We start from the raw sequence: 14,040 nt of genomic DNA, 5'->3' as shown, positions 1-14,040 counted from the left end.
TAAGAATCTCAAGGGAAATAATGGGGTGGGGGGGAATGGAAAATAATGAGGCCTGTTAGTAACAGATCTCAAACTATACTACAAAAAAATAATCATTGAAATGATTTGGTACAGGTTTAAACAAAGAAAGGTCAATCAGTGGAATAGATTAGGTATATAGCATACAGCAGCAAATGAACTAGCTTAGTGTTTCATAAACCCAGTGATCCCAACTACTGGGGCAAGAACTCTCTATTTGACAAAAACTGCTAGGAAAACTGGAAAGCACTTTGGTGGAAATTAGGCATAAACCAACATCTCACAATATATACCAAGATAATCACCAAATGACTTATACATAAGATATGAAGTAATAAATTAGAAGAGCACAGAAGAAATTACCTTTCAGATCTATGTTTAGAAGAACAGTTTGTGACCAAAAAAAGAAGGGAAAATTTTGATTATATAATTTTTTTCACAAACAAAATCAATGGGGCTAAAATGAGAAGTAGATAATGATTTTTGGGGAGAGGAAATAATTTCAGCAAGTTTCTCTTATAAGAATTTCATTCCCAAAATATCTAAGGAACTGATTTAAATTTATAAGAGTCATTCTGTGATTGATAAATGGTCAAAGGTTATGAACAGGTATTTTTCAAGTGAAGAAACCTAAACTATCAAGAGTCATTAAGAAAAAAATAGTTCAGATCACTAACACTTAGAGAAATGCAAATTAAAGCAACTCTGAGGTTCCACCTCACACCCATTAGGTTAGCAAAGATAACGAATAAGAAAAATAACAAATACTGGAAGGGCTGCAGGGAAACAGGCCAGGCACACCAATGCACAGTTGACAGATCTGTGAATTGGTCCAACCATTCTAGAAAGTAATTTGGAAATATTCCCTCAAAGTCTTTAAACTGTGCATACCCTTTCACCCAGAAATACCATTCACTACTAGGCCTATGACCCAGAGAGGTCAAAGAAAAAGGAAAAGAACTCGTGTGTACAAAACTATTTATAGCAGCTCTTTTTGTAATGACAAAGAACTGGAAACTGAGGAGGTGTCCATCAAATTGGGGTTACAATATAATGTTATTGTGCTCTAAGAAATGATGAAGGGGGCAGTTTCAGAGAAACCTGGAAAGACTTGTATGAACTGATAGAGAGTGAAGTGAGCAGAATCAGGAGAACAATTTGTACAATAAAACAATACTGTAACACAAACAAATCAGAAAGACTCAAGAACTTTGGCCTGGATACTGGGGCAAAGGTCAAAGCCTTAACCAACAACAAGTCCAGAGAATTGATGAAGAAGCATTCTGACAGAGAGGCAATAAACCCAAAGTTCAGAAGGCCATATATAATTTTTGGACATGGCCCATGAGGGAATTTGTTTTGACTACACATTTTTGTTACAAGGATTTTTTTTCTTTTCTTTTTCTTAATGAGAGGAAGAGAAAAACAGATTTTTGTTCATAGACAAAAATACAATAAAAATTTTAAAATTGTTTTAGATTTTATGTAAACAAAACTTACACAGTTAAAATTAGAAGGGAAACATTTAACTGGGGCAAATCTTTGCAGTAAGTTTTTCTGATAAATACCTCATATCAAAGATATGTAACTGATTGATTTGAATTTATAAGAACAGGAGCCATTCTCCAGTGCTTAAGTAATGGTGAACAGTTTTCAAAGGAAGAAATCTGAGCTTTCAATAGCTATATATGCGATATATATGTGTATATATATATATGTATGTATATATATATATAGCTCCTATATATAATGCTCCAGAATAAAATATAACAAAACCAATACAGTTAAAACTTCTACACATTTACTAGCTGTGTGACTCTGGGCAAGTCGATTAAACTCTTCCAGCCTGTTTTCTCATCTGGATTGTTGTGAATATCAAATAAAATAATAGATGTTGCAGTGAATACATTATTGGACTTAAAGTCAAGAAGACGTGAATTCAGATCTTGCCTCCCATACTTGCTAGCAGTGAGAACCTGGTTGAGTCATTCAACCTCTCTCTGCCTCAGTTTCCTCATCTGCAAAATGGGATAATAATAGCACTTGCCTCACATGGTTTTTTGAGGATCAAATGACAATATAAAATGTGCTTTGCAAACTTTAAAGTGTTATATAAATGCTAATCAATATTATAATGACAAATGGTGGAGGGACTACCATCAAACAGGCACAATCAGGCACTGCTAGTGGAAAGGTGAATTGGTTCAGTCATCTGGGAAAGCAATTTGGAACTACATCCCCAAAGTTAGTAAACTGTGACCAAGTTATAGTACTTTGACCCAGAAATATGACAACTAGGCCTATTCCCCAAGGAGAGCAAAGAGGGAGGAGAAGAACTCGTATATACAAGAATATTTATAGCAGCTCTTTTTGTAGTAGCAATAAACTGAAGGAATAAGGAAGCAATAAACTAATCTATTGGGGAATGCCTAAACAAATTATGGCATATGAAAGTAATGTAATATTATTGTGCTGTAGGAAATGACGAATGGATAACGTCAGAGAAACCTGAGAAGACCTGTATGATCTAATGCAGAGTGAAGTGGAAAGAGCCAGGAGGACAATTTATAAGATAACAACATTATAAAGAAAAACAAGTTTGAAAGACTCAAGAACTCTGATCAATGCAATGACCACCTATGTCTCCAGAGAACTGATGGTGAGGTGGGCTGCCAGCTCCTGATAAGAAAGTAAAAGTAATAGTAATAGTAGTAAAAGTAATAAAGCAATAGTAGACCAAATCGATGGGGAAATTTGTTTATGTATATTTGGTGCAAAGACTTGAGTTTTCTTTTTCCTTTTTTTTGCCCCAAGGGGTTGGTGGTGGGGTTATGGTGGTGGGGATAGATAGGGCATAGGAGTGGGGAACCTATGGCCTCTAGGTCCTCAAGTGCAGTCCTTTGACTGAATCCAAACTTCACAAAACAGATCCCCTTAATAAAAGGATTTGTTCTGTAAAACTTGGACTCAGTCAAAAGGCTGCATCCAAGGACCTAGAAGGTCACATGTGTCCTCGAGGCCACAGGTTCCCCACCCCTAGGGGTATTTAAAGAGATGAGGGAGGGGAGTGGAAAGAGGGGAAAAGGGAAGGGGAGACAGAGAGAGAGACAGAGACAAAGACAGAGACTGAGACAGAGATAGAGAGGGAGAGAGGGAAGGAGAGAGAGGAGAGAAGGGGGAAGAAGGAGGGAGGAAAGAAAGGAAGAAAGAAAGAAAGAAATGAGAGTAATTGAGGCATCATTTTTTAAAATATAGAGCATAGGAGGAACCAAAATGAAACAAAGGGAAGCAAGATGGTTTTGAAAACTATCAGTTGAACTTACATATTTAAAAAGAAAAGCAAGCTATAGATAATAAGGACCAATAGTTTTATGCACAATCCTCTTTTTCTGCTCTACCATGTATTTGGAAATGACTATTTTTCTTGGTGTTTGTTAAGTTCAGTATGGAAATATAATTTTTTAAAGGAGGTAGTGAGTTCCCCATCCCTGGAGGTCTTTAGGGAGAGACTGGATGACTACTTCTGAGCAATGTTACAGAGAGGAGTCCTGTTCAGGTTCTGGGTGGGCTAGATGCTCTTTGCGGTCCCGTTCAACTGTGAGATCCGGTGATCTGTGACACTTCCTCCTCCCCTGCCCCCCAAATCCTACCAGGATTCCAATGGTAATCTTCCTCAGCGATCCTCCCAGCCCAGGGGTCCCAACTGTCATCTCTTCCCTTGCTTGGAGGTGGGGGTGGGGAGTCTGTTGCCTCTGCCGACACTCAGCAGTCCTCCTCAATAACCGTCTCATTACTCCAGGTTCACTAACTCTCATTTCTCCATCACTCAGGGGTCCTCAGCTCTCTTCTCCTCCCACCCCAGCCCCACTCTCTACCAGGCGGACATCTTTACTACCTTCCCTATTACCAAGGCTCCCTTCCTCTTACACCCTGTTTCTGAGGCCCTTTGTCAAGAGCAGAGATCAATGCCTGGCAACTAGTAGATCTTTATTCCCTCCCCTCCTTTCTCTCCCCCAAACCTCTCTGGTTTCAGTGGGGTGGGAGGGTAGGTCGTCAGGACTTGGGATTGGCTAGAACCAGCACCAGGTCATAATGCCCCTGCCATTTCCTGGGTTCCGTGTGAGGTGTATCGTTCTGGTTGCTGGGTCCAGGGCAGTAACAGGTGAGCCCAGGGTCTATGCCCCATCCAGGTGGACAAGGTTGCTAGGTGCTAGTGCTCCTTTTCCCCTACCCTGACATCTCTAGGGAAACCTTGGTGGTCTGTTTTGTAAAATGGGTTTCTATTCCTTTGTCTCAATACTGGAAATAAATGTGTGTTTTAGGTGCCTTGGGATGCCAGTCGCACAGATGTTATCTGCTTGAGATAACCCCATTCTCCATTTTCTTCTGTTTGACCCTCCCAAGAGCTTGCTGGTCCTTTCTGCAAATTGAATCCCTTTCTTTTTCTTATCCCTTTGAAGTAGAAAGGATTCTTCAGATTTCCTTCCCCACCCCCATCTATTTTCACTCTCCTTCCTCTTCCAGTGTGTCTGAACAACTTTCTAGCTGAGTCCACATTGATTGAATGCCAGGTTTTCATATTACCATCCAAGGTCAGACTGGGGGCACAAGCGCCTTCTTGAGGGAATGATCCCTCCTGTCACCTTCCAGCCCTCACCCTTGGGTCTCAGCATCTCTCCTCTGGACAAAGCAGTGTTCTAGGGCTGGGGGGGAGCAGGCTGCCTCAGGGGCCAGACTTTCCTTCATAAATAGGGAACTCTAGAGTTGAAGAGGTCCCAGGCTTAAGCAGCTGGCTTCAGAAAGCCCCTAGGTCTTGGTCTCTGCCCTCTTCCCAGACAGTTTCCATTGCTCCCATATAACCTAAAGGCATTGTGGGAAGAGCTCAGACTTGGAATCAGGAGACATTTGGGTGATTGTGGGACCTCTGTGCCTCAGTTGTCTCACCTGCCGAATCGGGGTAGTAGTCAATATTTGCAGACTGCAGTTAATTTTAAAAGGTCCTCAAGGCTTATGTAAATAAAATTTTAAATACTCAAATGGATCTGTGATCTTGTTTCAGTTCTTCTAGTGATGTGTATTGGAACCTTTCCTGTGTGACTCTCATCCATGTTCTCCCCGCAAGTTTGCCACGGAGTGTCCACTCGGTATGTTGAAGACCTTCCTCAATTTCTCCCAATGTCCCGAGGGGAAGAGTGGAGCACCCTCGTTAACAACCTGTCATCCTTTGCACTTTCCACGGGACCAACCCATCTTCATTCTCTGTCATAGAGTTCTCTCATATCTTTGTCAAAGAGTTTGAACAAATGCTGTGCACTAGTCTTTCTTGTCTTGGGAGCTGATTATTGATTACACGCTGCAGCTGGCTCACACCCACCATGCTTCTTTCCATTGCCATCTTCAGTTCATCAGAGACGGGGTTCCAGGTCCCGCTGTCAGAGAGTAACAGCAATAAAATGCTTTTATTGAAAACATAGGCCTTTGCTGTTGTGAGGGGCTTGGAATCAGTCAAAGTGCTTTGCGATTTCCTGAAAGCAATCGAGCCCTCTCTCCTCCTTCCTTCCAACTCTGTGCCCTCAGCTCATTGTCTGTCTCTATTCCCTGTCCCAGACAAATATACTATCGGACAAGTTCTGTAAGGGTGTATAGTGAAGTACATGCTGAAATTGAAGCAATAGGTGTTCTTCATCCTTTCGGTCTTTCCTGTGTGGATGGATAGGAAGAACTCCTTTAAATGATCACTGGTATTTTCCAGGAGTCTCTGCAATGTCCAGGTACTTGATGCAATCAACATAATGTCTTCCCACAAACAGGAGTTTCTGAGGGACCTCTCCATATAGAGGGGGTCTCTCTTCAACATGCCCTCTGTGCTGTTTTTTTTCTGTGTAACTGTATATAGTAAGCATGGAAGCAATGCATGCAATGCATGTTGCCTGTCTGCCATCACGGTGGTAAATACTTTTAATGAGCAGATATCTCATAGTTGTGTGCCTGTATCTCACAGGGGGGAAAATGAGGCCTTGACTGAGAGTTTTCTTTTCTTCTCCTCCTCATCTCACATCACTCTGATGCCCTCCCCAACTCTCTCCCTATCTTATGTGAAGAAATGGCCTTTCTCCTTGCCTTCTCTCTCTCTGTGTCTCCTCTCTCTGTGTCTCTCTTCCTCTCTTTCTCTCTCTCTCTCCTCTCTCCCTCTCTCTCCTCTCTCTCTCTCTCTCTTCTCTCTCTTTCTCTGCTCTCTCTCTCCTCTTCTGGTCTCTCCTCTCCTCTCCTCTCCTCTCCTCTTCTCTTCTCTTCTCTTCTCTTCTCTTCTCTTCTCTTCTCTTCTCTTCTCTTCTCTTCTCTTCTCTTCTCTTCTCTTCTCTCTCTCTCTCTCTCTCTCTCTCTCTCTCTCTCTCTCTCTCACTCTCTCTCTCTCTTTCTCCCTCTCTAAGTTTTATTGGTGCCACTTGGAAGCAGGTATGTGAACTAGCAAATAGAGTGCTCAGCCAGAATCAGCAAGATATGAGATCAAATCTGGCCTTAGACACTGACTAGTTATGTGACCCAGGGCAAGCCACTTAACCTTTGCCTCAAGAAATATTTGTAAAATAATGACTAATGAGAAAATATGCTTAACACAAATGTATATGTAGAGCCTATATTAGATTGTACGCCATCTCGGGGTGGGAGGGGGAGAAAATTTAAAACTCAATCTTATGAAAATGAATGTTGAAAATGAAAAATAAATAATTAAAAAAATTTTTTTAATCTAAAAAAAAAAAGAAATATTTGTAAAGTGCTCAGCACAGTGCCTGACACATATTAGGTGCTTAAGAAATGCTGGCTCCCTTCCCCCTTCTCAGTTTTCTCAACTATACAAATGGGGATAATAATAGCACCTCCTGCCAAGGTTGTTGAGAGGATCAAACAAGATAATATTTTTAAAGAGCTTGGCACATAGTAGGTACTTAATGTTGTTCCATTCCCCTTCCTCCTCAGTTTTCTCAACTATAAAATGGAGATACTAACAGCATCTACCTGCTGAAGTTATTGTGAGGGCCAAATAATATTTGTTTTATATAATATTATATATAGTATAATATACATATATATTGCTATGCTGTAATATAAAAATAATATTTATAAAGTGCTCAGCACATAGTAAGTACTTAATAAATGCTTGTTCTCTTTTTTTGTTTTTATATCACCATCAATTTAGGGGTGTATTGAAACTATTCACTCATTAATCTCTCCTTTGTAGTCTGTCCTCCCCCCCCCCAAAAAAAAGTTAAGCAAAACCTACTGACAAGTCACCTTGTCTGATTGTGTATGAACATTTCATACCTACATTCCCCTACCTACTAAGTGGAAATAAGTGCATTTCTTCTTCTTTTTTCCAGGATCAAGATTCATTAAAACAGTTACTTAGGGTCTAGTTTGGTCTTAGCATACTTTTCATTTTCCATTAATGTCATTGTATCTGTTCTTTTTCTGGTTTCTGCATACTTTTACTCTGTATCAATTCATAGAAAGATTCCCATTTTCTTATGTTTGTTGTTATTTATAATGTAATAATATTCTATTACATTCACATACTATGCATTCAGCTCTTCCTTCAATTAATGAATACCCATTTTGTTTCCAGTTTTTATTTGCTCCCAAATATTGTTATGAATGAATATATGGTAGATATGGAACTTTTCACTGTCTTTAATGTCAATCTTTGTCAAAGAGATTGAATAAACTAATGATTCTAATGTAATTATAAATTGTTTTCCAGAATAAATGAACTAATATTGACAGCTATTCCAACACATTTTCAACTTTTATCATCTTTGCCAATTTGCTGGATGTGCGGCAAAACCTGAGTTTTTTTATTTGCATTTATCTTATTGTTATTAGTGATTTGGAGCAATCTTGCAAGTGATTGTTGATAGGTTGCAATTCTTTGTAAAACTATTTGTTCACATCCTTTGACCATCTATCTACTGGAAAATGTCTCTTGGCCTTAAGATATTTGGGTCAGTACTAGTTAATCTCAAGTATTAGACATTTATCAGAGATATTTGATGTTAAGATTTCACCCAATTGACTGTTTCCCTTCTTATCTTAGCTAGTTTGATTTTGTTCATGCAAAAACTTTTAAATTTTATTTGAAATTATCTAATTACTCTTTTATGTTCATCACTATCCATCCCTTGTTTTATTAAGAATTCTTTCCATAAAACAACCTTGATATTTTACCTGAAAGCCTGCAAATTGTCAAAAATGACCAAAAAATGGCAATAATCAATTTTAGAGGGGTTTTGGAATGATAGTTGTACTAATACATGGTTGGTGGAACTGTGAAGTGGTTCAACCATTTTGGAAAGCAATTTGGAAATATGCAAATAAGGTGACTAATGTATTTATACTCTTTGAACCAGAGATGCTATTACTGGGGTTATATCCCAAGGAAGCCATAGACAAGAAGCAAATCTCTACATATGCCAAAATATTTAGAGCAGCCCTTTTTGTGATAGCAAAGAATTAGAAACAAAGTAGATACCTATCATTTGGGGAATGGCTAAACAAATTGTGGTACATGAATGGAATGATATGTTACTATGCTATAAGAAATGATGTGTGTGATGAATTCAAGAAAACATGGAAAGATCTATGTGAACTGATATAGAATGAAGTAAGCAAAGCCAAGAAAACAATATACACAATAACTACAACAATGTAAAAGAAAGAAAAGCTGCACTTCAAAAAAAATCAAAAGTAAATGTAACAAATTATAAAGATCAAGCAGGACTCAAATGAAGAGATGTGAGAGGACACCCCACACCCACCCTTCACGGAGGCGTGAAGTCCACAGATGTAACACATTGCTTGTGTTTTCAGACTCTCTCAATGTATTGATCAGTTGTACTGATCTTATTTTCTTCCTTAAAAATTACTATTCGATGTATGGGATGGCTCTCTGGGAGTAGGAGGGAGAGAGAAACTTGGGAAAACTATGATGATGTAAGAAACAAGACATCGATAAACACTTACTTAAAAAAAATCTTTCCATCCCCATACCCTCAATTATAGTTATAAAAGATGATTCCTTCCATTCTCTATTTTTTAAAAAGATGATGGGACCTTTTATTTTTAGGTCAAATGTTCATTTTGAACTTACTGTGGTATGTAGTGCAAGTTGCTAGTCTAAACCCATTTTCTGCCAACTTGCTTTTCATTTTTTCCAGTTCTTGATAAACAGGGAGGACATTCCTAAGTAGTTTATTTCTCAATTAAGTTGATCAAACACTGGGCTACTGTGTTTAATTTTTAAAATTTCTTTTTTGTTTTAGTCTGTTCTATTGATCAACTTTTTCTCCTTTAAACTGGCAAAAGTTTCGATGATTGCAGTTTTATAGTTTGAGATCTGGAAGCACTAGACCTCTTTCATTACCACCTATTTTTTTTTTATCATTTCCCTTGAGATACTAAAACTTTTTCATTCCCCCAAATAAATTTTTAAAAATATTTTGTCTAGTTCTATAAAGTGTGATTGGTGTGTGTTGTGGGACAGGCCTGACTCAGGCCGGCCTGCTGGTTTGGTTTCAGAATTGGAATAAAATATGACCTTTATAGACTATTTGACGGTTAACAAAAAGAAGCTTCCTTAGCCATAGCATGGAAAGGATATTCAGTGATAATACAGTTTTGATTAACTTGGATATAACTTCCCTCCTACTGTGTAGGCTATGCTTCATCTGCCCATTAGGAGATAGTATCATACCTGGGAGAAGAACTCCAAACTCTTCATAAATTGACTTTTCCACTTAATCAATGGCCAGACCCTTAGTCTTCTGGGCCAATTCAAGGACAATCTCACCATCTCATTAGGAAAAAATTAGGCTAGCCTAGATGGCAGACTTCTACCATAATATGACACTAAATCTGTAAATTAATTAGATAGCATTGTCATTTTATTGTATTGATGCATCCCAGTCTGGAACAATGAACATCTCTACAATTACTTAATTCTTCTTTTTTTTCAAAAGTAACAAGTATTCTCAATGAAGTTATCAGTGGGCATGTCCCAACTCTTCATAGGTAGATGCTTTTAAAAGCATCCTATAATCTCATCAAGTTGAACTCACTAAGGAAGCTCCTTTGTTTAATCCACTACAGAATAATTTTTGTAGCACAAGTATTGCTCCTCAAATGTTTGATAGAATTCATTTATAAATCTATAATAGATAAGCATCCTTTTTACACTTTGATAATCCATTTATATTTTGTTCAGTTTTTTTCTTTCTGAGACTGAGCTGCTTAAATTTCCATTTCTTGTTTTGTTATTTGGATATTTTCTATATTTAGAAGTAATCATGCATTTCTTTTAAATTTTGTTTTGCTAGCATATATACTACATGGTAATTTCTGATTATTCTTATTATTTCTTCTCTCTGTTCATTGCAAATTTACCTTTTTGTGTGTGTTTTTTTTAATTTGTTATTTTGTTTTCCTCTCTTTTTTAGACCAAGTTAACTTAAGGCTTATTGATATTTTTAGCCTTTTAAAAATATTCTAGTTTTATCATCTCCAAAGTACTTTTGTTTTCTATTATATCTACTCCAATTTTTAACATTTCTTCCAATATTCATCTTGGGTTTGTTATTTTATTGATTTTCTAGTTTTTAAAAAATGCATGTACAGTTCACTAACTCTGTTTTTTCTACTTGTTAATTTTTTTTCCAGAAATGCAGTTTTTCTTCTGAGGACTGACTTAACTAGATCCCCAATATGTGGGTATGTTGTCGCATTGTTATCATTCTTTTTCATATAGTTTCAATTGTTTTTATGATTTGTTCTTTGACCACTTATTATTCAGGATGTTGTTACTTAGTCTCCTTTTAGATCTGTATTTTTTTAATTGGACTCGTTTTTTTAATTGCTATTTTCATTGCATTATAGAATATAAAAGAAGTTTAATATTTCTGGCTTTTACATTTTTGTAAATGTACTTACTAGATGATGCTAAGAAATATATATCCATATGCATATAATGTACATTCTATAATGTTCTCATTCAGAAGTTTCCTCAATCTTTCAAATATAATGTTTTCAATAGTCTGTTCAGTTCTGTATTTTACTGGTTTATCTTTCTGTTAGATGTATCAAGTTTTGATAAAGGAACATTGATGTCTTCTACAATTATTGTTACTATTAATTTTCTTTTTTTAAATTTGGCTAGCTTTTCCCTTATGAATTTGTCATTTCATATATGTATATTTAATAATGATATTATTTCATTGCTAAGATGCATTTAAATGTAAAGTCATTTCCTTTATCTGACTTAACATTGTGAATTTTTATTTATGTTTTGTCTGAGAACATGATGGTAATAATTGCTTTTTTTAATCACCTAATGCATACTAAATTTTGTTCTAATTCTTCAATTTCATTCCCTATATCTCTTTATTTTTAATGAGTTTATTTAGTGAATACGCCTTGGTTCATTCTCCAAGAGCCTGACTAGCTATATGTCCTCCTTGGGGTTCTAGACTGTCCTGAGAGAGTGATAAGTTATCTTTTCTCTAACTCCCAACTTAAGCCTCTACCAGCTGTGTTCTCCCCAATGTAAGGAGCCTGTGACTAGGACACAGTTTCGTATAACCAGTTAACACCAAGTAGTTTCACCAAAGGAATATTTACTTTGAAGATATAGTGAAAACAAAGAACAAACAAGCCATACCTCTGAGGCACTTAGGATACCTCCCCTACACCATCTCCATTTCTGGGGGAGTAGTCTCAATGCTTAGCTCACTTCCGACATAGCATAAGTCCTGCTAAGTTCGTGGCCAGTTGTGGCATGACTGTCAGATGAGTCCTTGTCTCAACTTCTGCTGGCCTGTGGTTTTTGAGGTCACTTTTTGCTCTTCAGGGCATTGATGCTACAGGACTACTGGATACTAGAGTGCCCTCCTGACCTTTCAAAACTTTCAAGGTCTTAGAGTCTCCATCCTGTTCATCTAGATCAGAAAAGGACAAATAAAGTCCAAGGATCCAGGCCTCTTTAGGGGGCTCAGAAGCCTCTCTCCTTACTAAATTGTCTCTTGCCAGATGCTGAAGCTGATGGGCCCTTTTTAATTCCTCTATAGCTAATCAATGAGTCTTCTCTTAACCAACCAGAACCAGTTACAGAATGTCCATGCATGCTCCACCATTTCTCTGCACCTCATTCCGTCTCATGACATTTCTCCCAGAAATAAGCTCCCTGGCCTCCTCCACATACAGAGACACCATCTGACATGCGCTGAGCATGCACCAGATGCATCCCCATTACACTTGAACATAGTAAACAAACAAACAACATTCTGACATTGTTTATCTATCTATCTATCCGTCCGTCTGTCTGTCTGTCTGTCTGTCCGTACATCCATCCATCCATCCATCCATCCATCCATCCATCCATCCATCCATCCATCCATCCATCCTTCCATCCATCCATCCATCTATCTATCTATCTATCTATCTATCTATCTATCTATCTATCTGTTTATTACCAGATAGACATTGAGTAAGTGCCTATTATATGTTAGGCACTGTGCAAGGCTCTGGGGATACAAATAAGAAAAGGAAAGACAGTGTCTGTCCCCAAAGAGTTTACAATCTAATGGGGAGGAGGGAATAATACAGGCAGACTTCATTTTGTTGTGCTTTGCTTTATTGATCTTTGCAGATAATGTGTGCGGGTTTTTTTGGTTTTGTTTTTTTTGTTACAAATCGAAGGTTTGTGGCAACCCTGTGTTAAGCAAGTCTATAGGAACCATTTTTCCAACAGCATTTGCCCATTTTGTGTCTCTGTCACATTTTGATAATCTCACACTATTTCAAACTTTTTCATTATTATTATTATTATTATTATATCTGTTATGGTGATCTGTGATCAGTGATTTTTGATATTACTATTGTAATTGTTTTGGAGCGCCATGAACCATGCCCATATAAGGTGGTGAATGGATAAATGGATAATGTGTGGATAAAGAGATAAATGTGTGTGTTCTACCTGCTCCACCAACCTGTCGTTCCCCGTTTTTCTCCCTCTTGTTGGGCCTCCCTATTCTCTGAGACACAATGATATTGAAGAATATTATATAAACTTGGTTGACAAAGCAGTGGCAGGGTTTGAGAGGATTGACTCCAGTTTAGAAAAAAGTTCCACCATGGGTAAATACTATCAAACAGCATCGCCTGCCACAGAGAAAACTTTCATGAAAGGAAGAGTCAGTCAACACGGCAAACCTCATTTTTGTCTCAGTTTAAGAAACTGCCACAGCCACCCCAACCTTCAGCAACCACCACCCTGCTCAGTTAGCAGCCATCAACATAGAAGCAAGAACTTCCACCAGCAAAAAGTTTACAACTTGCCGAAGGCTCAGATGATGGTTAGCACTTTATTTTTTTTTGCAATAAAGTAATTGTACATTGATCTTTTTTTATTCATAATACTATTGCACACTTAATAGACCACAGTATAGCCTAAACCTAACTTTTATATGCACTGGGAAACCAAAAAATTCGTGTGACTTGCTTTATTGTGATATTTGTTTTATTGAGGTGGTCTGGAACTGAACCCACAATATCTCGGAGGTATGCTTGTACAGAAGCGGAAGCTGAAAGGGGGAGGAGTTCCAGAGGGTACCTGACCCAGGGGCATGATGAAGATGATGGTGGAGTAGAAAACAAGCAGAGCTACTAGTGGCACGTAAAGAGATGGCTGGCATTTTGAAGGAAGATATAGAAGGAATTTTTTTCTTCCATTCTCCAGCCCTCTAAACAGAGAGGCAGAAGTAACTGAGGGGGACTGATGAGGTGTGGGTAACAAAAGTGAAGCAACCTCAGTGATGATGAGTTTCTTGGTAATGAGATTATCTAATGATAAATTTGTCTTGGATGAGCTGGGTGAAGATGATGCAAGCAGAGGGGATGGTGGAAAATGGAGCTCATGATGGATGGCCTCCATTTTATTTCCCTTGCTCCCCCCTTTTAAATATTTTTGTGATGTTC

The 14,040-nt window shown here is 37.9% G+C and overlaps 1 long non-coding RNA gene across 1 annotated transcript; it reads left to right on the top strand.

Moving 5' to 3' along the window:
• Positions 1–4,125: 4,125 nt before the first annotated feature.
• Positions 4,126–10,780, top strand: LOC114036548. Its single transcript, XR_003568341.1, has 3 exons — positions 4,126–4,180; positions 5,078–5,162; positions 10,729–10,780. It is a non-coding gene; the product is annotated as an uncharacterized LOC114036548 (long non-coding RNA).
• The last annotated feature ends 3,260 nt before the right edge of the window (positions 10,781–14,040 follow it).

Source organism: Vombatus ursinus, unplaced genomic scaffold, assembly GCF_900497805.2.
Source record: "Vombatus ursinus unplaced genomic scaffold, bare-nosed wombat genome assembly UNPS02009918.1, whole genome shotgun sequence".
Taxonomy (NCBI): Eukaryota; Metazoa; Chordata; class Mammalia; order Diprotodontia; family Vombatidae; genus Vombatus; species Vombatus ursinus.
Note: the sequence above shows the minus strand (reverse complement) of the source record. Positions and strands in the feature narration are given on the sequence as shown.